Here is a 21,517-nt window from a genome sequence, read left to right as displayed (position 1 = left end):
TAACAGTAAAATTGGGAGAGAGAGACCACGAGCTGCCAGCTGGAGCCCTTCCAGTTGGATCTGCTTTGAGCACTGATTGGTTATAAAATTCGCCTACCAGACACTCTCGTCCAAAAGCCCTATTAAGCCACGACAGATAGGCAATTCCTCAAGTCTGAGGAAACAGGTTTTTCATTCCAAGACCAGGAATGAGTGTGGGAATAAGCTGTTACTTTTAATGAGAAAATTCTTCACTGCGTCCATACCTATGCTTGGAGTATAGAGGGTGGGTCATAAAAGAAGAAAAGACTTTAAAAGGTCTAACTCTTAGTGATGTGGCCATTAGCCATCTGCACTCTTAATAGCAGGGATAACAACTCCGCCAGACTTCCCACTTTAATTACAGCATCCACAGAGGGAGCCCCGGAATCCTCCTGTTGGCCCCGCCTTTTCCTGACCCACCACTTATCCATCATGGGAAAGAGCAGCTAAAGATCTCCCAACTCTGGTTTAACTGTTTCTGTAATAATCTGCAAATGCGCCATTCACCATTAATTGCAGAATTCCCCCCAGAAATGTTAATTCTTAAATGCTAAATGATGGGAAAATATTCTAACCACACAGCTAAAGTTTCCACCCAATGAGGGGGATGTTGGGGAAAACCATATGCTAGCAGTCTGGTATTTAATGGGCAAGTGTTACAGAGACACTATGCGCAGAACACTTCTGATGGAGCCCAGGATCTCAGGCCACAACCCCAGCACATCCATAAGCTACAGGCATGTTCACGCGGCTTATCCTGAAGCCAGGCACACCCAGTGAAACTCAGATAAACGCGGGCTCAGATAAATATGGACCTTGGCAAAGCACAGCTGTACAGAAAGGGATGGACACACATCATTCTAATTAAAGTGAGGAATAAGCAGTAATAGAAAAGCTAAATTAACACGGTGCACTAGCCCCATGATCTACTGGAGGTCCACTCCCCTTCTTCCTGATTCACCTTCCTTCTCCAGCTTTCCTCCTTCCATCCCTCCCTTCCACACATACACAAGGTTCCAGAATTCCTCACCTGAACTGGAACACTTTGGAAAGTGTTAATACCTTATTAAAACCTTAAATGCCTCCATAATTGCTTAGGGACAGGGCCACAGTCTGTGCAACTAGAGGATGCCCAACTTACAGATGGCCACAACCAGAGCAACATGACCAGAGGGAAACCAGGAAAGAGACAATGCAACACCCCCATGACCCCTCTGTAATGCCCAAGACACCCAAGCCACACCCTTCTCCGCCCAAACCCCCAGGACATAAATTCTCTCACCATCTATTATAAACCAGACATTATGCTAGGTACACTAGTGAACGAAACAGCCACTATCCCTGCCCTCAGGAGTGAAGTGGGTAATTCTTTCAAAGAAGAGTAACTAGGTATTGTGGATCACACGCAGAGCATATAGACAAATCTCGACTCACGCGACCCTCCAAGAACTCTCAGTGTAGATGGAATACAAGGTTTATGTAGCTGGGGTGAAAGGGCCAGCCATAAATAAGCAAACAGTGTAGGAAATGCCACAGGCAGCACCTTAGTAAGGATAAACCCAGGGTAAGGACACCGTGTACCAGAAGCTTAAAGGAGGGAAAGATAACTGGGCTAGAATGGAGAGGAAAGGGGAGTCTCAGGGGAGGGAAACAAAAATGTAATCCAGGGTCCAAGGTAAGCACCTTAATCCTTCATCCTCTAGCTGGGACCAAGCGCAAACCACTTCACTCCACTGGGTCTGATTCTCCTCAAACTGTCTTCTTATTAAAAGACAATTTGTATGGCTTTCCTCTGAGAAGGGAATTTGAGGAGGACCACATGAAACCATGCAGAGGAAGCACTTTTCAAAAAAGGAAATGCATTCCATTTCCTAGCATGCTCCAAGGTGCACAGGACTCTGGTGACCAATCACCTTACTTGTAGGATTTTGTCAGCTTTTCATTTTGTTCCTGTTATCCCTATGTTTCTATTGTAACATGTTTTTAATAGATATTCATTGGGCACTTGCCATGAATGCTTTGTGGAAAGGAGCCCAAGACAGTGAGATGTGCTATATCCTGCATACAAGAACCTAAATCACTCCAAATAAGGTCTCTGTGATATACATGGAGCTGCTCAGAAGTGGGCCCAGTGAGCTGGCCTCAAAGGACAGTGACACTTGCCTGTGGTGTCCATTCACTACTGACTGAGCATTTCACCTTCATCCAAACTCCAAAAGGCACTCGGCCATGAACCAGACCCGGGTCCTGATCTCAAGGAGCTCTGGCCACCAAGGTGATCTCCTAATGTGCAAATCTGCCCTCATTACTCTGCTCCAAGCCCATCGGTGGCTCCCTGTCCCTCCTAGACCATTCCTGACGTGGCCCCTGCCTACCTTCTCAATCACTCCCCTCCCCACCTTCCACCCTGCTCTGGGCCTGCACGACTGCTCAGCATATGTTCTGGGGACATCCGTATTCCCAGAATGCCCTTTCTACTGGGGGCCTGCTCCTCTGTGGGCTTCTCACCTCAGCCTGGCCCCTCTCACACTGTGTTCCGGACGCATGTCTGCATGCACACTCCCTTGATGGGAACACAGTGAACCATCCCCACAATTTGACTGGCATGGCACTTCTGCAAATGCAGATGCAAAATGGTAATCCTAATTTCACAGAAAATCAGAGACTAAAAGACCCTGTAACCGTCCACGGCTAATCTTGGAGCTTGGAAGCAAGAGGCATCATTGCAGGCACCAGCTCCTGTGTGCACTGTAAAGACCTTTCACCCTTGTAACTCATCAAGTGCACAGCTTCTCAGCTCATGCCTCAGAGAGATGCTCCACCAGGCTGTCCTCAGCTCACACCCAAATAACACTTCAGCTGCTCCAGAGCCCTCAGAAACCAGCTGAGAGACAGTGTGCCCAGGCTGGCCCCACAGAGCACTGGTTTACTTTACACTTTGTGGTAGACAGAATAACAACCACCCCCCAACATGTCCACATCATAATCCCCAGAACACGTGAATATGTTATTTGACATAACAAAGGGGCTATGCAATTAAATTGCAGCATCTTGAGATAGGAAGAGTATTGTGAATTATCCAGGTGGGCCTAGTATAATCACAAGTGTCCCTAGAAGAGTGAGACAGGAAGGTCAGAGTCAGAGAAGGAGATGTGACAGTGGAAACGGAAGGCAGAGAGAGAAAGAGAGGGAAAGAGAATGATTTGAAGATGCTATGCTACTGGTTTTGAAGATGGAGGAAGAAGGGGCTATAAAGCTGAGAAATGCAATCAGCCTCTGGATGCAAGAGAAGGCAAGGAATGGAGTCTCCCCCAGAGCCTCCAGATGAAGCCAGACCTGCCAACACCTTGATTTTAACCCGAGAAGATCCACTTTGGAATTCTGATGTCAAGAACTATAAGATAATAAACTTGTGCTGCTGTAAGTCACCGAGTTGCTGGCAACTTTTTATGACAGCAGCAACTGAAAGCTAATTACTCACATAATTTCAGCTGCCATGTGGATGAAATACATCTCTCTCTCTCACACACACACACACACACACACACACACACACACACACACAGATGGGCATGCAGCCCATGCTGTCATTCTCCCCTCCCACACCCAGGGCAGACTGATCATTTGTCACTGCACTCTCTCCCAGCCCCGCTTCAGGCAGACATGGAACACTGACCCATGAGAGCTGCTGCTTGAGATTTGCCATCCTAGACAGAGGCTTCTGTGGGCTACACTGGGGCTTATCTGGAGCAGAAGAGTGGTTAACAGAATGGGCTTTGGAGTTGCCAGGTATGTGTTCAAATCTCCCACTTTCCAGCTATGTGACCTTAGGCAAGCTTCTCAACCTTTCTCAGCCTCACTTCCCAGAGCTATAAAGTGTTGGAATCAAGCTTCCTGGAAAGGACTGGTGTGGGGACCATGTGAGATGACTGATATGCGTCAAGTGCTCTGCACAGCACCTGGTACATATTGAAACAGTTATTTCACAGGCAGTAACGGTTATGTGACGATTCCTGCCCGAATAAACACGGTGAGAGTTGTGCTACAAGGCGACACATGAGGTAGGCAGGGGAGTGCACACAGCAAGTGGCATCTCCAGCTGTGATCTGTCTCCAGCATCCAGATCTTGGGGGTACTGAGGGAGAACAGGCAGGCACACAGGTCAGAGCAAGGTAACGGAAGGCACCAACAATCAGACTAAGGAATGGGCTCTGCTGTTGGTCCTGGTGGGAACGGGCCACCCAGGGACGCCATCTCTGCAAAGCACTCAGGCTGAACCAGATGGGAGAAACTCAAAGGGACCAGGGCAGTCCCCACAGTCCAGGGCCTGGCACAGAGTCAGCCCTTGATAAATATTAGTTTTCCATCAGAACAAATACGTCGCATAATTAAGCCAGGTAATACATCCATGGAACCCAATAGGGCCCAGCTTGGTGTGACAGAGTGACTGAGGGGCTTACAATCAGGGCCCACCACAAGAGAACACAGAGAAGGCAACTCACAAAGCTGCTCAACAGCTTCGGAAGCTGTTTCTTCAGGAAACAATTCTAAGCTTTATGCCTACTACACCCGTTTTAATATTTAATGAGCTGACAATTAAGAATACTTGTTTGTTGCCTATTACTTAAAAATGCCGGTGCTGTGGCCTCAGGGTGTCACATTCTTAGTTAATTAACCACCCCCATTTGCTGCACTAAGGCAGCTTTTAATTTGTTCCAATGCGAGCTAAGGTGCCCGGAGCTCGGCTGTGAACACTCTACGGTAAGTAGGGAGAACATCTTTTACTCTGGAAGGGGGAGAGGGAGGATAACCCTTAAGTGCTCTAAAAGAATAAAATTCAAAAGGCAAAAAGCCCCACCATGCTCCACCCATATGGCAAAAAAGCAAAGGCCTGGACGCAAAGACCACCACAGGGGCGGGATCCCACACAGAGCAGCCAGCATCACCACAAGGGGCCGTGAGACGGCCAGTTTCCTGAAGGGCCCTGGGGGATGCTGGGCCACTCGAAGACACCAGCTTCCCAGAGCAACATTTCCAATCCAGATCCAAATAGCTTAACTGCCACTTAGGAAAAATGCATTTTGAAAAGGACTGTGCTAATTATGGTGCCCCCTTTCCGATGGAAGGTAGGACAGACAGGAAGGCCTAAACAAGACTGCTTTCAAATCAATTAAGGAACTTTCAGAAAGCTGGTAAAGTTTTCGTGAATTGAGACTGGGTGAAAATTTAAATAAGAGCATTTGTCAGAAAGAAATGAAAGGATGTTTTTTGTTTGTTTGTTTTTTAAGGCACACCGACCAAGTAACTACTTAAAACTGTGGGCAATTCAAACGTCCTCTTTTCCATAACATTTCCTCCATCTTGAGTTTCCAGTGTGTCAATGAGTTTAAAAAGATAGCAGACAGCTCTGAGAGGCTGAAAATGCCCAAGGGGGCTGATGTTTTTGACTCTGACCATTGGACATCATGAGGGCAAGACTCAGAACATGGGGTCAATCTACTTTGTGCAGGTTCAGATGGTTTCATAAATGAAGACAGATCTCACTTCAGTTCAAACCTTCAGCTAAAAAAAAAAAAAAAAGTCAGCAAAGGCAGAGAAGCCCCAGGTGATGTAAGCCGAGGAGAATGCTGGCAAACCCAAAACACAAGGAAAATAAATCACAAAGCCAGCCTGGGCCCGGATCTATCTGTTAAAGATATTCACGCCACATTCCCGAGAGAGCCGGAGCCGTTCTCCCTCACTCTCCATCTACAAGCAACCAACTTCAGACTGTAGGGTGCCAGCCAGCTGTCTGCTTTGGGGAGGTGAGGTCTTGGATGTCTACTGGGGAACACACAAGCTCTGGGGGGAGTGCCGGTGGGTTCCCACCAGTGATAACCACGTCGGCCCAAAAAGACCAGGAGATCTTAAGCTAATTAGAGAGATTTGCTCGAGGAGGTAGGAAATCACTACTCCAAAGTATCGCCTGTGCACCAGACCAAAGCCGTAATCATGATTCATCTCTGACATGTTGCTAATCATCACACACATGTCCCTCATTTCACGCTCCCCAAAGGAAAGCTGAAGGGACGATTGTTTCTGAGCTCTAACATGGAGCCAACCTATGCCAAGTTACCATGTGTCCTGCTTATCAAACTGAAAGCTCTAGTTTTCATCTAAGCGTCTTTTCAATATTCCACCCCTCCTCCATGCCGCCCCCCCCCCCCAACAAGGAAATGCATTCACTAAAGTCAAAGATTTGGTAGGGCATTTACAGGAGTTGTTTCTCAGATAGTAATTTTTCTTTTCTTTCTTTTTTTACTTTGAGATATCATTGACATATAACAGTGTGTAAGTTTAAAGTGTACAAAGTGTTGATTTGATACATTTACGTATTGCAATTTGATAGCAACTTTTCTAAATAGTGGTGGCCTAAGTGGAATTTAATACATTTTAACATATCCTTCCCTGCTGCACACTTTATAATTTTCTTATTGCCTTGCCACTGGAACATGCATATGCAGTTAAAGCCCCGACATCCACACACACACACACACACACACACACACACACGCCAACTCTTTCCCTGTGTTTAAAAACAAAACAAAGATCTGTAGCTGCCTTGGTTTTCACAAAGCAAAATCCCAAGTACTTTTTCCAATGAGTCTGTTAAGGATCTGGGCTGTGTGTTCTCTTGTGGCTGATACTCGCAAATAGACAGCACTGTTCCATTTTTCCAATTCTCAAAACGTTAAAAGCAAGCTATAAAACATGCCTCTGGATGGAGAGCCAGACCTTTCCCCTCCGCTGCACACACCACTCCCATCCACACAAATGAGAACCGCATGTTAAAGAACTGGCATCTTTAAGTAACAGTCAACCTATCTGCAGTTTCAAAAGCATACACAGACAACTCACAGACAAAGATTAACCGGTTTTCTGTAAATACCGGCTATGAAGAGGAAGCAAACAACCAATCATCCGAGCACACACCCAGCAAATCAGCTACTGGCTAGCTCTCACTTAGCTGTGAAAGTTAGTTACAAAGACTTCGCTCCAGAAGCAGAAGCCCAAGAAAGTATCTTCTTCCTGCGAGGGCAAAATAGTGATTAGACAATAGAGGAAAACTTAAAGCTATAAACATGATTGTTATGCCTAAGCTCAGAGGAAATGTTCGGATCAAAACAAAACTACTAATAAAAAGCCTTAGGACCACACAGAGAGCGTGCACTGAATTGTGCTGACTTCAAATACTGTTTCCGAGGCCCAGGGATGGAGTCTCCAAATACTGTATCACATCTGGAATTCTGCTTTAACAGCACAAATGCCTGCAGAAATGGGGAACTGTGATGTTGCCATGGGGACCCAGCCTCCTCCAGCTAGGCAGGTCCCCAGCATGCCCCACACATGTGCTTCCTTCAAGGTGGATTTCACATCTTTGCAAATTATGGAAGGCTGCCCTTTCAGGTTTTAGTGCTAATCGAAACATCACAGGCTGTGCAAAGCGACCTCTTCTGTTGGACTATTATTTCTGTCCACATGGTGGTCTTGGACAGAAAAACCTCCTTAAAGTAACAGAGGGAAACAGCAAGTCAAGATTAGACCCCTTTTCAAAAGTTACTTGTGGCTTTCCCCTCTTCCCAGCCTTCAAGCATCCTTTTTAAACTCTCCTGTCTCTGGCTGCAAAAATCCAAGTCAGTCAACCTGTGCTCAGGCCCACCTCCCGTCGCCTGCCTACCGGAGGGATCAGGCTCAGGCTCCCGGGCTGCTTTGCCAGCCCACTGCCGGACATGAGCCACTAAAGCCATCCCAGCAGTGCTCCTGCCAAGGTAGGAGGAGGTCTTCACTTTTAACTGTTGATGACCCCTTTGCTGTTAAGGGGAAAGGGTTTCTAGAACCCCTAGGAGAATCCTGTGAGAAACATTCCTCACCCAATCTCCCCCAGAAACATTTCTTACACAATTTCAGGGCATTCCCAGAGCTCCCAGAGCCCACTGAGCACTTTCCAGGCCCCAGGTCCAAAGCCATGTTTAGACACAAAGAAGCCAGAGACCCCACTTAGAAATGAGGGGGTGCATCTTGGCTTCCCCCCTTCCCTGGGATGCAACCCCTCCAACCGACCCCTCCAGGTATGGGTTCAGATATACACACACACACAATATGACCCCCCCTTGGGTGCTGGCAGGTGCCTCCCATTACCCCTCATCCTGCCATAGTCCTACCTCCCAAAGGCCTGTATTGGCTCAAAACAGTGGTAAAGACCCTCGTCTCTCTTTTCCCTAGGAGCAAGCATTCTTCCATCAGTTCCAACTAGAATGTTCCGAGCCAAAACTTCACTGACCCTTCTGATATATATCTGCCTCTTTGCAACGTCTGGTCTTTCTCAGATTTCCTGGGGAAGAGGAGGGAAATCAGCCCACCCAGAGGTAAAGCAACAGTCGCCAAGCCCCATGGGTGGATTGAGGAGACTCAGGTCTCCTGTGACCTCCTGATTCAACACTTGCATCTAGTCTGTTAGAAGCCAAAATGTATCTGAGATGCAGCCACAGCGTGTGTGTGTGTGTGTGTGTGTGTGTGTGTGTGTGTGTGTGTGTGTGTGTGTGTGTGTGTGTGTGTGTGTGTGTGCGCGCGCGCGAGCCCAGCCACACAGGGGGAAAAAAAAACACCAGGAAGTCAGCAGCGTGGCTCCAGGTGTTAACACTTAGCGCATCCTGCCCAGCCCCCACCAGCTTGAAGCCGCTGCCTGGGAGCCGGACACAGCAATTAGGCCCTTCCCGGGCCAGGAGCCTTTGTCCCCTGGCTAACATCATTAGTGTTTGACTTCCTGTGCACAACGGGGGCCTCCCGGGGGGCAATCGCCGGCTGACCGGGGCAGGGCATTAGACTTCCTTTGTCAAAGACCCTCAAATGTTAACAAGCATGTGAACAAGTTTCCCCTCCGCCCCCCACCTCAGCCACTCCTCCAGCCCACGAAACACTCGGGGGCAAGACTCAGCAGTCTTGGTTCTCCCAACTTGGGGGAACCGGAGTTCCTTAAGAGCAATATGAAGCCTCCACGTCAATTTCCTAGAGCCGTTTCCCTACAAGCACTCGCAACTGCTGAGTGCCTGCTGGTTACCAGGGCCGTGTTACTTGGCTTGTGTTGCTTGTCCTGAGTTTACAGGGGTGAAAGTAAACGATGTAAGTGCTCAGACAACACGAGGCCCGGGCTGTACACCACTCAGCCCATGGCACAGGCATCCCATTCAAGTGTGCTCGTGAGCTAAAGTGCAAGATGGTCTCAAGATGCAAGGATGTGGTGAAGGTTTAATATCACTGATCAGATCTGAAAATAGGGGGTATGAGTTGTTATATGGCTGCAGCCCAAATCACTAAAAACCTCTCATCCTCTCATTTACACCTCATCCTTCCCAACAGAGGGCTCCAGCTTTTGCTTTGGGGACACAGATGTCTTTGAGGATTTGGTGACAGCTGTGGCACACCTGTATGCATACAAGTTCTTCAGGAGGTTTCAAGATTCCCGAAATCCACCCAAGCTCTCACCCACCTGACTTATCGATAGCTTGATAGCTTAATACCAGGTCTACAGGAGTGGTTTAGTGACCCCCAAGGGAAACTTTGGCAATTAAAAAACAAAATTCAAGTAGGGGAGGGAGGTGGTTGGAAGTAAGATCTCTGTTTTAAAGAAAAACTCCGAATCAACGCCTCAACTGTTATCCTTTGTAGACAGTATTTGTTACAACTCAGTAATTGAACACTTTGTCCAAGATGTTGGGACTCATGAACTTAAAGTAGGAACATAAAAGACAACCATTTCTGCTGTTAAGCACATGAGCCCATTAAGAGCCTCCATCACTTTTCAGATCACAAGTGACAACAGTCACGTCTGCAGTGAAGGCAGTTTCACTGAATCAAGTTTAAAAAAATAAACTACAACCTGGTTAACTCTTATTCTTTCCCCCCCTTGCTGAGTGGGAAGGAACATACTCATGGTGTCCAGAAGATGGAAAGAACAGCTGAGCTTCCCACTCCTGCTCAACTGCTTCTTTCTGTCTGTGGTGTTTGCTGTCAACACACAAAATTAGGTTAGGTTTGGGATACATTCTTAAATATTTGCCCAGGAGCCACTATGGAGAATAAAACTCCGATGTTCCAAAATGAAGAATAATTTACGACTCTGACTTCTGCTCCAGACATACCAAAAGTCATTCACGCTTCAAAAATTAGATGTTGGTAACAGCAGAGAAAGGACATGATGGCTTCCATGATGACAAGTCCCCCACAAGTTTATTTTGATGAACCTGACAAGTTTCAAAGAGTAAATCATTTCACCCTTTGTTCTGATTTTTACCTTTTGCCAAACCAATTTTTAAATAGTACGTAATCGGAAGGACATATTCAAACACTAATGATCCCTGCAACTTTAAATCTCCCTACTTCTTGGATAGAAGCCAGCAGTCTGCCCTTAAACTATAAGCAATAAATCCAGAAGACTCTCCTAATTTCCCAATGATACCACATGGAATTCCCATTAAAGCACTCACATGCAAATACACACACAATGACATACCAATTAAATCACTGTGTGATTTAGGCCAGGAAATAATTGTTTGCCAAAAACTATTCAGCTTTGTTTTAATTTCCTTGAATAGCTAAAATGTCATTCTGGGAAAGGGGGCAAAGAATAAAGTAAAAATGAAGTATCAATGTCTTGGTCAATTTCAGATTTTAGATAAATGTTCCTTGTGGGTGCAGGAGATAATGCAGAGTTCCCAGACACGAAGAGTTCCCCACACGACCTCTCTTAGGACTCCTGGCATAGATTGGTAGAGAGAGGTAAATTAGCAAATTCGCATGAGGCAGACAAAGCAAATGCAAGAGCAGATAGGAGCACCCTTCCTCTCTAATGAAGTGGCCCTGGTGGCAGATTCCTACTCTCCCCAAGGAGTTGAGGCAAGCAAATGGCACACAAAACCTTCCTCCTTGACCTGTCAACAGAAAGAAATCAATGCACCTTGTCCCCTTCATTAGCCTTCCCATGGAGAAGTGTTTATAAAATCAAAGCAATATGGTGGAAATCAATTAGAAGCCTGGAACACTGTATCATGAAGTTACGGTGAAACAGAGACTCACCCGAAAAAAATAAAAGCAGTGATTAGGTATAATTAAGAAAGGGAATTCCCTGGCAGTCCAGTGGTTAGGACTCCACACTTCTACTGCAGGGGACACGGGTTCGATCCCCAGTCAGGGAACTAAGATCCTGCAAGCCATGAGGCACAGCCAAATAAATAAATTAATTAAAAAGGGAGGTCCAAAGTTTCCGGCAAAATATTTCAAACTGAGAATGAGCAGCTGGGTGGATGTGAGGCCAAGCTGTCAGGCTCTGTGGGACACAGAGCCACGTCACTCATAGGAATACTGAGAAAAAGGCCCCACACAGGCACGACTGGTCCAAGTACCAAGTCCTGTCTGCCACTTCCCCAACTGTCCACGAGGGGTGCAACATTTAGCGGTTCTCAAATAGACAACCCTAAAGGTGGGTTTCCAAGTTTCCAGGAAAATAGTGGGCTTTTCTTTGACACAGGGCTTTTTTACTTTTGTAAATATAATAAGTTCAAGGCAAAGGAAATTTAAGTACAGAGAAGAATTTGAAAATTCTCTCTAGTCAACATTATTGTACTATATACTTCAAAATTGCTAAGAGACTAGATCTTAAACATTCTCACTACAAAAAAAGAAATGATAATTATGGACCTGATAGAGGTGTCAGCTAAAGCTATTGTAAATCATACTACAATATAAATGTATCAAATCAACACGCCATATACCTTAAATTTACACAGTTATCAGTCAATTATCAATATATCTCAATAAAAAGAAAAGCATCCCCAAAACTCCTCCCCTCCCCATCACTTTGAAGACTCTTCCAAACGATCTCTGCTGTATGTCTCACATGGACTCTGATTTGACCTAAGTTAGATCCGAATACACAGATCATTTGTTATGATAAATCTCTACCAGCTAATACGGTTCCTTTCGGAAGAGCCACGTGGGACCAATGGGATAAACAGCAAAAAGATCCTAATGAGGTGAGAATTAGGACCATTGGGCCAAATTCTTTCTAAGGGTCCAGCCAGCTCTAGTTAGCCACTATTTCCATTATTAAAAAGTAGTAAAGCAGGCCCTTTCACCTGTTCTAAAGCCAGGTGTGTATGTGGAAAAGGCAACAAGGCAGATGCACTGAGAAGGCAACACACACACATGTTGATATTTCAATAGGTTGCCTGTTGATGTGGGTTCCCTAAATGCTGCTCTCTAGGGTAACCAAATTACTATGATTTATCCCGTATGTTTAAAAGAAAATTACACAAATTTAGGGGATTTTATGATTAGTTGGCTAGTCTCATGTGAATAACAGAACTGTGTAAAATTAAAAGGGAAGTGCCGGCAAATCCAGGAGGCGGCTGACAACAGCTTCATCCTGCGCGGTAATCACATTACGGCCGCGCGGAAACCTCGGAGCGAGAACTCTTCAGAGTCGGGGTGGCTGGCAGAACACCAGGGACGGCAGATTCTACAGAGCAAGCTGAGGAGATAAAATAATTCACTATGTAATCTCCATTTTGTGATTAGAATCATAACACACATGCAGCATGAAGGAGAAGGAATGATCTCTGCCTCAAACACTTAGCTCATGCCCCAGAGTTTATCAGCAGATGTCTTGAGGGCTAGAGACATGCTTTACACTGGGAAGGCCATCTTGAGTGATGGAGAATAAGGCTCCTCCAGGAGTTTACAATTTGTTTTGGAAACAAAGCTAAAAGACGTGACATTAGGCTCCATAATGTTACACCTTACGGAATGAATGTGCTAAGTTATGCAATTGAGCTCAAAGTAATAGGAGATCAGAGAAAGGGAAGTGAACAGAGGAAGGCTCACCAGAGACCAGAGAAGTGTCTTCACAGAGGAGGCAGGTCTCTGGCTGGACCCTAGGGCATGTTGAGCTTTGGGGAGGGTGTGGGGGGAGATGACCCTTTCAAGTAGATGCAGACACAGGAGCACGTGGCTGCACGGTAAACATTCAATAAATGGCCCTTAGTCCTCAGGGATGATGTGAAGCCTCCCTCACCAGCCAGAATGAGCACTCTGTCAAGCTGGAGGAACTGACCTAACACCCTCATCCCTTCCGTGTTAAACACCCCGCATGGCCTGAAAGGATGGGCCCTGTAGGACTGGGATGGACAAGTGGGCTGAGTTTTGCATGCAGCACATCTTGGAGTTTGGCAAGACCTAAACAGAGTGGTCCTGACAGATGTGAGCACAGCCCGATGCGGCAGGCAGGAGTGCAGGGGTCTCTGATCTAGGCCAAGGTAGCAGTGGGCAAGGCTGGGGGTGGAGAAGAGCAAAGAAACAGGCAGTAAAACAGCAGCTTCAAAAGATGAAACAAAAGGACCAGAGAGTTGAATCAAAGGGATGAGTCAGATCCCAGGGCCTGCAGACCGGAGGTGCCACTGACAAAGCAGAAAGGATTAGAGCCGGGCTCTTATTACACAGTCCTCCTTATTTTCAAAACAGGCCTGATTCCCTGCCCCTAATACAGATAGAAGGCATTTAAGAAGGAGGAAGGGGAGTCCTGAGCACCATCCACTTCCAATTTTCACCTATCTTCCCTCCATGACAAAAATGTCACTAACTTTGCAATTGATGCCATGGATGCCCAAGGTGGGAGTCTACTTCTCCATCTCTCTAATCTTCCCCAGTCACTCTCACCCACCTTGACTTTCCTGTCTACACTTGAGGTAAATCAGTGCCATGCTCCCAGGCAGAGCACACTAATACTAAAGACAGAAAGAAGACAACTCAGAAATAAAGGCCCTTTGTTAGCTTTACCAATTCTTCATCAAAATTCCTAAAGATCAAAAGAAAAAAAAGAGAAAAAAAATAAAGAAAAAAAAACTCCTAAAGATCAGACTCACTAAAAACAATCTTTAAAACTCTGACCTTGGCACAAATGGACAGATATCGTGTGATTCCTCTTACATAAGGTACACAGTATAGTCAACTTCATAGAGACAGAAAGTGGAAGAAGGGGTTTGCAAGGGGTTGGGGAGGGGGAATGGGTTTAGAGTTTCAGTTTAGGAAGATAAAAGTTCTATACATGGACGGTAGTGATGGCTGTAAAACAACATGAATGGACTTAAAGCCACTGAACTAAACCCTGGTTAAAATGGCAAATTTGGGCTTCCTAGGTGGCGCAGTGGTTAAGAATCCGCCTGCCAATGCAGGGGACACAGGTTCAATCCCTGCTCCAGGAAGATCCCACATGCCGCAGAGCAACTAAGCCCATGAGCCACAACCACTGAGCCCATGTGCTGCCTCTACTGAAGCCCACGTGCCTAGAGCCCGTGCTCCGCAACAAGAGAAGCCACGGCAATGAGGAGCCCACGCACCACAACAAAGAGTAGCTCCCATTCACCGCAATGAAAGAAAGCCCGCGCACAGCAAAAAAGACCCAACACAACCAATTAAGTAAATAAATAAATAAATAAATTTTTTAAAAATGGCAAATTTTATGTAATGTATACCTTACCAAAATTTTTTAAAAAGGAAAGAAAACCAAAATAAGGAAACTGAAGGATTTTCAGCAGGAAAGTAATAAAACAGTAATGAAACAGTGTAGTAGCCACGTTTGCTGGAAGAATTAGGAAGGTGGACAACTGGAGGTGGGAGAGGCGGCAACTGCAGGCGTCCGGATGTGAGGTGAGAAGGATGGTGATGGTGGGTAGATGATGAAAGGACGGGTCTGAGAGGCATTTTAAAGAAAAAACGGCAGGACTTTGTGACAAATGTGATACAGAGGTGATGATGGAATTCAAAAGTAACATGAGGGCTCCTCTTTGTAGAAGCTGGAAGATTAGTGATTTTATGCAATAAAGAGAACCCTGGGGAAGGAGTCTTCTCTTTTTTAAGAAAAAAACTTAGGGTGAGGTGATGATGGAATCTTCTACACAATACCATATTTTTTGGGGAAATATAGGATTAGAAGGCAGGAAGTCATGCATTAGGTCAAGTAACAGAACCTTAAGGACAGATGGGCTAATTATCAATAATAGGAAGTATAAAAAGAACAAAGAGCCAAGAATTGGGTTTTGTGGGACCATCCACATTTAGGGCCTGTGAGGCAGAAAAGAAGATTGAAAAAGTGAGGCTGACAAAGTGGAAGAGGGGCCAGGAAAGACCATTAGACAAAGGAGAATGAATAAGAATTAAAATAAAGACCATCAAATAGGTTTCACAAAAAAGAATGTCAAGATGGATATTTTCAACATGAAAACCACCTTTTTGATTATACAAATCCCTGAGCAAATAATTATATTGATGGCTCATTTAGAATCGCTCCTCCATATAAATAAATTCCCAGGTCTTTTGCTGCTGTTCAGACCTATCCCCTGGTCTCCTATAAAAGTAGGAAGCATATTATAAGCACTATCTAAAGAAAATCTTTTCATAGGTTTGAAAACAAAAAAGAAAACAAGTGACATTAGCACTGGAAAAGGCACTGAGAAGACTGGTTCAGTGTCAGGCTTTTGTGTGCAGGATCAGAGCGTTGCATCCTGCCAGGACAGCCATCCTATCTCCCATGTCATTATGGAGAAAAGCACAGGGACCCTAAGTCACGATGCTCCCCAATTTCTGCTCAGCACTTTACAGTTTGGGTCACTGTTAAATTAGCATAACCTTTTGGCAGTTTTTGAAATAACGCTATCTGAAAAATGTAGAGGCAACCAATACTCAGGTCTTTTTCTTAACCAGTTACTCCTAACCAACTGACCTAATAGCTAGCATTCAGAATAAATGACAGTTGCCCAGAATTCCACAAGAAATAAAAAAGTTCGAAAGATAAGCTAAAACATTATCAATATGACTCAAAGTTATCAACTTAAGTTTCAGTTCCAACTCTTTTTGTCCAAACCTTCTGGAAATGGTGAATTTTTTGCACTGAGGAGCAAACACAAATATTACTTTTTAGACCATCCTGTTTTGGACATTATTCATCACTTGTGGCCACTTGACAGACACACATCCACAGCACTGCAAGGCTTAAGTGGATCAATTTTGGCTTTGTGGCTAACAACCTTTTCCCTAAAACTAGGGGAATAAAGCTCAAGTGTGGTCATCTCTGAAATCTGATTCAACTCTGAAAAGAGGCCTGCAGAAATATTGCACTTCTTGAGTTTATTTCCAGACACCCAGAACAGTCTGAAGAAAGGCATATTCTAGGAAACAGTAACTGCCACACTGGTTAAACACTTATCACTAATGAACATTTATTGGGTAGTAACAGAGGGTAGCTATGACCCTCATAACTTAACCACACTACACTCATGTCTTACTGAAAGTAAAGCTTCAATTCATAAACATAATTTTTAAGGGCATACAAAAGAACTTTCAAGCTCCCCCACATAGCAAATACCTCTCTATCTCATCTTCAAAAGTTTCACACTCTTCTGAAATTCTCCCCATACTTGAAGAACCCCATGCCAACATCTTGCTGACTGATATTAGAGACAGATTAGCCTCATTTCCTTGGCAACAATGACCTTCTAGAAGATTGGCCTAAGAAGAAAACAAACACTATCTGATAAGGGAGAGATGGATTCCATTGCAGACCTCTGGGTTCTCAGATCTGGAACATTATAATCTGATTGTACCTACATGGCACTCACCAAGAGTGCACTGCATGGTAGCAAGAGCAGAACAGACAGACCTGGGCTGTGAGCACCCCTGCCCCAACACTCTTACAGCCACAGAAAGCAGAAAAGGTAAATTCAAATGGGACACATGGAGCCCTTACTCCTCCCTTCCCCACCCCCACCAAACATTACCAATCATAAACTTTCAGCACCTCTCAAGGACTTCAAGAGAGACAAGAGGAGAATGTGTTGGCCTGGTTAAGGGAACTTCAGTGCAGCTTCTCTTCTTTACAGATTTATTAAAATATGCAAGCACAGTACTTATAAACAAAGGAGTCATTTCAGTTTTTGCTTGAAGAGATGGGAGCCAATACATTCCTTCTGGGAATTCAGGGTAAAAGCGTTACAAAAACAGTGTCCAGATGTGCTTAAAAATTCAATCTGTTTCTTCTTTTGGGGTGGAGTGGAGGGAGAAACAAAGGGTAGAAGAGTCGTTTTATTAAAAATTGAAAAGGTTATTGGTTTTTTTTTTTTGGCTCGCGCGTTAACCTGCCCTCTGCTGACAAACCACACAGGAGCACCTGAGGCAGGACCATCGGGGCATCCCTCCGGCGAAGGCTGCAGGGAGGTAGCTCCCAGCTGACCACAGCGTGAGCCTGGGGACCTTCTCTAACTTTCAGAATGTCCTGAGTGGCAGACGGTTCCACCAGGTGGTGCTGAAATGGGGGAAGAGACTCTGAAAGCCAAAGATTCTCAAATGAAAATCAAGCATTTTTGTATCAAGACCATAACCCTTGGGACAAATCTTCATTAAACAAAAAAAAATTCTCAGGACTTCCCTGGCAGTCCAGTGGTTAAGACTCCGAGCTACCACTGCAGGGGGCATGGGTTCAATCCCTGGTCGGGAACAAAGATTCCACATCCTGAGTTGCACCGCCAAGAAAAAAAAAAACCTCTTTGAACTGAAATGTTTTGTCAACATCACATCCCAGTTTTAACCTGGAATCTTTGCTGGGATTTGAAGCTTCCTCCACCCAATGATTTCATTCCCAGAGTTCTTTTTAAACCACGGAGAGATTTAAATAGTCTGTTATAAAGTGTTTCTTCGTTTTCAGAGGGGTTGTAGCTGGCTCTGGGTACTGAGGGTAAATGAGTGTTTCAAGCACAGCATAAATAAGGGAGACAGAGAGTTAGGCATATATTATGAATAAAAAGATAATCCTAATAATAGTTTACATTATCACAAGCCAAAGTTTATGTGAGCAGCTAAGCTCCCTTTCAAAGTAGAGGGCAGCTGCTGGTACGGCAGAGGAAAATGGTATGTCAAAAATGTGACCTACCTTCAAGTTTGTTTAACTCTGCTGTCAGCCACCACTTCCTTCCGCCACCTTACAATGCGATGGGGGCAGTGGCGGGATCCTTTTTGAAGTGTATTGTTTGCAAAGGCACAGAATTGTCTCAGGGCTAGGCGGACTTCATCTCCACTTTTCCTGGACAATCCTGACAGGGCCAAGTCACCCCAGTCAGGTGACCCCACCAGAGAGGTGGCCCTGCCTCCCAGGAGTCAGGGGAACATGTCCAGGATGAACAGTCTTAGTCTCCGGAGGCTGCCAGGAACCCTATGGGAAGCAGGCTGGGGCTCAGAGGCTGTGCCGACATGCAGATGTGCCAAGTCTCTAAGATCCTTCAGACATCACACGTTCCCCAAAATGCTAACTCCACATAAACCCCTTTAACCCAAAGCCCTAACGTGTGTAACCTGAGTATCTGTACTCAGTAGGATAATCCAGCCCTTATTCACAAAGCAAGCAGTATGTGCAGCGTGCAGGGCTAGGACACGGGGGAAGGTCTAAGAGCGACCGAGATGGGCGCCAAGTACCCAGGAAGTAACATTCAGGTGGAAGTGACACACTTGTGCTTCCTGAACACTGGGTGAGGGAGCACCTTTCCGGAGTGGCCAGCTTCACATTTCCAAATTAGGACAGTGGTACATCTCAAGCCATTTATTTGGAACTAAACATTTCTACACTTACTGGGGCAGGAGGCCAACAGGAGAAATGGCCCCTACAATTTACCTCCTTTTCAATTTCCATAGATATGCAAAGGTTGAAGCTTCAACCAGCCCAGAGCAGAACAACAGGAAAAAGTAAGGAGCAGATCCCAAGGAGACTGCCCCCTCCCTCCCATCCCTCCCCCAACTTCCAGCCTCACCTCAGCAAAACACAGGAATGCGCTCGGTGAGGAACCAGCTGGTGGCACTGGAGAGACCCTCAAGGGTGCCTGCAAGCGTAAAGGACTGGCCACCCTGTCCTTCTGGCAGAGTACCACAAGTTACAGGCCACAGAAGGGAACCATCAAATCATGGGGTGTTGGTAAAGGGTCAGGGAAGGTGTTCACAACCAAACTTTACTTGGGGTGAGGGAGTTCAGAGGTGTAAGCTGCATGCACATCTCAGTCCTTTCTGCAGGGGATTAAAACAGTGTTTGCTCTATCACTGCTGCAAGTGGTTTAAAACCACCCAGTGCCTTCCCAGGGCACCCTGTCATCACTCCTGGCTAAGCTCAGAACTTCCGGAGGGTGTGAGCCCTGGAGATAAGGCTCTTCATCAAGAAAGCTTTCTCAGTGCCCTCAAGCTGCAGGCCCTCGGGTCTCTGCATGGGTGACCTCTTCCCCAGCCTCTCACCATCTCTTCCTCCTCTGGCCTGTGTCACAGACCCCTCTGGAGGTGGCCAGCCTCCTGATAGCCTATCAAGCATTCTTGTCTCCTCGCTTGCCCATCAGCATCTTTAAGCAGTTTCCTTGTGCTGCCCTTATAAATTGTTAACTTCGGCACAATGCAAAAAAAAAAAAAAAAGAGAGAGAGAGAGAGCTTAATGAGCATTAAATGCTACTTCCTCCACTCTTCCTGAAATGTTCTTATCGTATCCAAGGAACCATCACCCAGGACCCACTAAAGCAACACCACTTCAACCTGAGCAGGTGGCAATCACTCAGGATGACAGCACCTGGATGGAAACCTGGGGGACAGCAATCCCTGGGTGAGGGGTGGGTGTGTGGGGGTGTGTGTATCACTATTTTAACCTCTTTAGCTTTCCTAATAAAACAGCTAGGTATAAAATAAATAAGTTACTAGGATGTAATGTACAGCACAGGGAATAGGACCCATATTTTATAATAACTTTAAATGGAGTAAATCTATAAAAATATCGAATCACTAGGTTGTAGACCTGAAACTAATACAACATTGTAAATCAACCATACTTCAATCCAAAAAGAAGAAAGTTTGGTGCAAACGGAGGTGGAAGGGAAACAGAAAATTAATCTCTCAGCTCTGCAATTACCCACATGCAGATCTTCTGCCAAACAAACTATTTCTTATCTCTGGTCAGTTTTTATCTGCAGCTGCCTTTCTCCCACCCCCGCCACCGCGGTGCACATTCCCAAATCCTCTCCTCCCCTGACAGTCACTGACAGAGTGGTCCAGGCCTCCGGGACTGTCAACACCCTAATGTAATTCAGTGCTCACGGGCAGTCTGAGGCAATGCCCTTGTTTATGGATTCAGTGATTGATTGGACCCTAAAAGCTCCTGGCCCAGAAGACTAAATAGGTTGAAAGCAATCATTAACAGTAATGTAATGTTAAAAAAAACAAGAGATGCGAGGGGGCCTTTGGCCATGCGGACAAGTGCCCAGGAACTGTGAATGATGGAGGCAGATGGACGCACTGGGCACCTCTGGGTAAACACCAATAGAGGCAGATCAACAATGACAGTGGAGCTGATGGGGCAGACACACTTTGTAGAAATAAGGCAATCTGGGTAAAAAAAATTTTTTTTTTTTTTGGCCACACCAGGCGGCTTATGGAATCTTAGCTTACTGACCAGGGATCGAACCTGCGCCCTCAGAAAGTGTGTAGTCTTAACCACTGGACCACTGGGGAATTCCCTGTGTACGAATTTTTTTAAAAAAACAAAACCTATGTGGAGGACACTTTACTTTTATTAGAGAAAGATCTGCAAAAATGGCCACAGGCTGGGTGTTTTTTCCTCAAGAGAGATCAAAAACAGACACCCAGGTGCAAGAGGCAAGAGTCCAGGTGGAACAAGAAGGGACCAACTCAATAAGGAAATGGAATGGGTAGGATAGAAAAATTACACCCTCTGAGTTAAAAGTTCAACTATCTCAATAAAAACAATTATTCTTAAGTTCTTAAGAACAATTCTAGTCTGACTGTGCCATTTTATAGGTAAAGAAACAGAGTCAGAGGGGTCCCCTACCCTGTCCACAGTCACAGTCAGCTGGCTGGCCTAGGATGCCCTCAACTCGCAGGTCACACTGATGTAAATGAGACAGTCTCACAGAGTGGCTTCTAGCCCAAGATCAGGCTTTGCAAAAGCTCTAGTAAAACAGAATTCATTTATAGTCTATTCACAGGAAATGTGTGATCAATCCAAAATCAACCCTGGAAAATCTATGTCTGAAGAAAGGTTCGCTAGCCAAATTACTGGTACAAATAGAATTCTCACAATAATGCTTAGATTCAACTATTTTCATAACATGCTCTTAAGTCCAAAAGATTCACTCAATCAATATTCTTATTTTAAAACCCTCATTTACTCACCTAAACATCTTCCCTAATACTTTTACTGAGCAACATTTCATCCACACCTCACATTAATACCACCAGACTTAAAAGCACTAAAAATTACTCAGAAGGTAAATCACCAGGTGGAAAGATTCACTCCCTCTCTAATCAACCCAGAATGACGAAGTATAAGGCACCACTCAAGTAACAAAGTGTACATAAAAATTATAAATGTCGA

At 45.3% G+C, this 21,517-nt stretch overlaps 1 protein-coding gene across 1 annotated transcript in view; it reads right to left on the bottom strand.

Annotated features, from left to right (window-relative positions):
• The window catches only part of IL17RD (interleukin 17 receptor D), a 65,282-nt gene that overhangs the window by 26,349 nt on the left and 17,416 nt on the right, over positions 1 to 21,517 (bottom strand). The gene's annotated exons all lie outside the window — the stretch shown is intronic.

Source organism: Hippopotamus amphibius, chromosome 13 (genome assembly GCF_030028045.1).
Source record: "Hippopotamus amphibius kiboko isolate mHipAmp2 chromosome 13, mHipAmp2.hap2, whole genome shotgun sequence".
In the NCBI taxonomy this organism is placed as follows: Eukaryota; Metazoa; Chordata; class Mammalia; order Artiodactyla; family Hippopotamidae; genus Hippopotamus; species Hippopotamus amphibius.
Note: the sequence above shows the minus strand (reverse complement) of the source record. Positions and strands in the feature narration are given on the sequence as shown.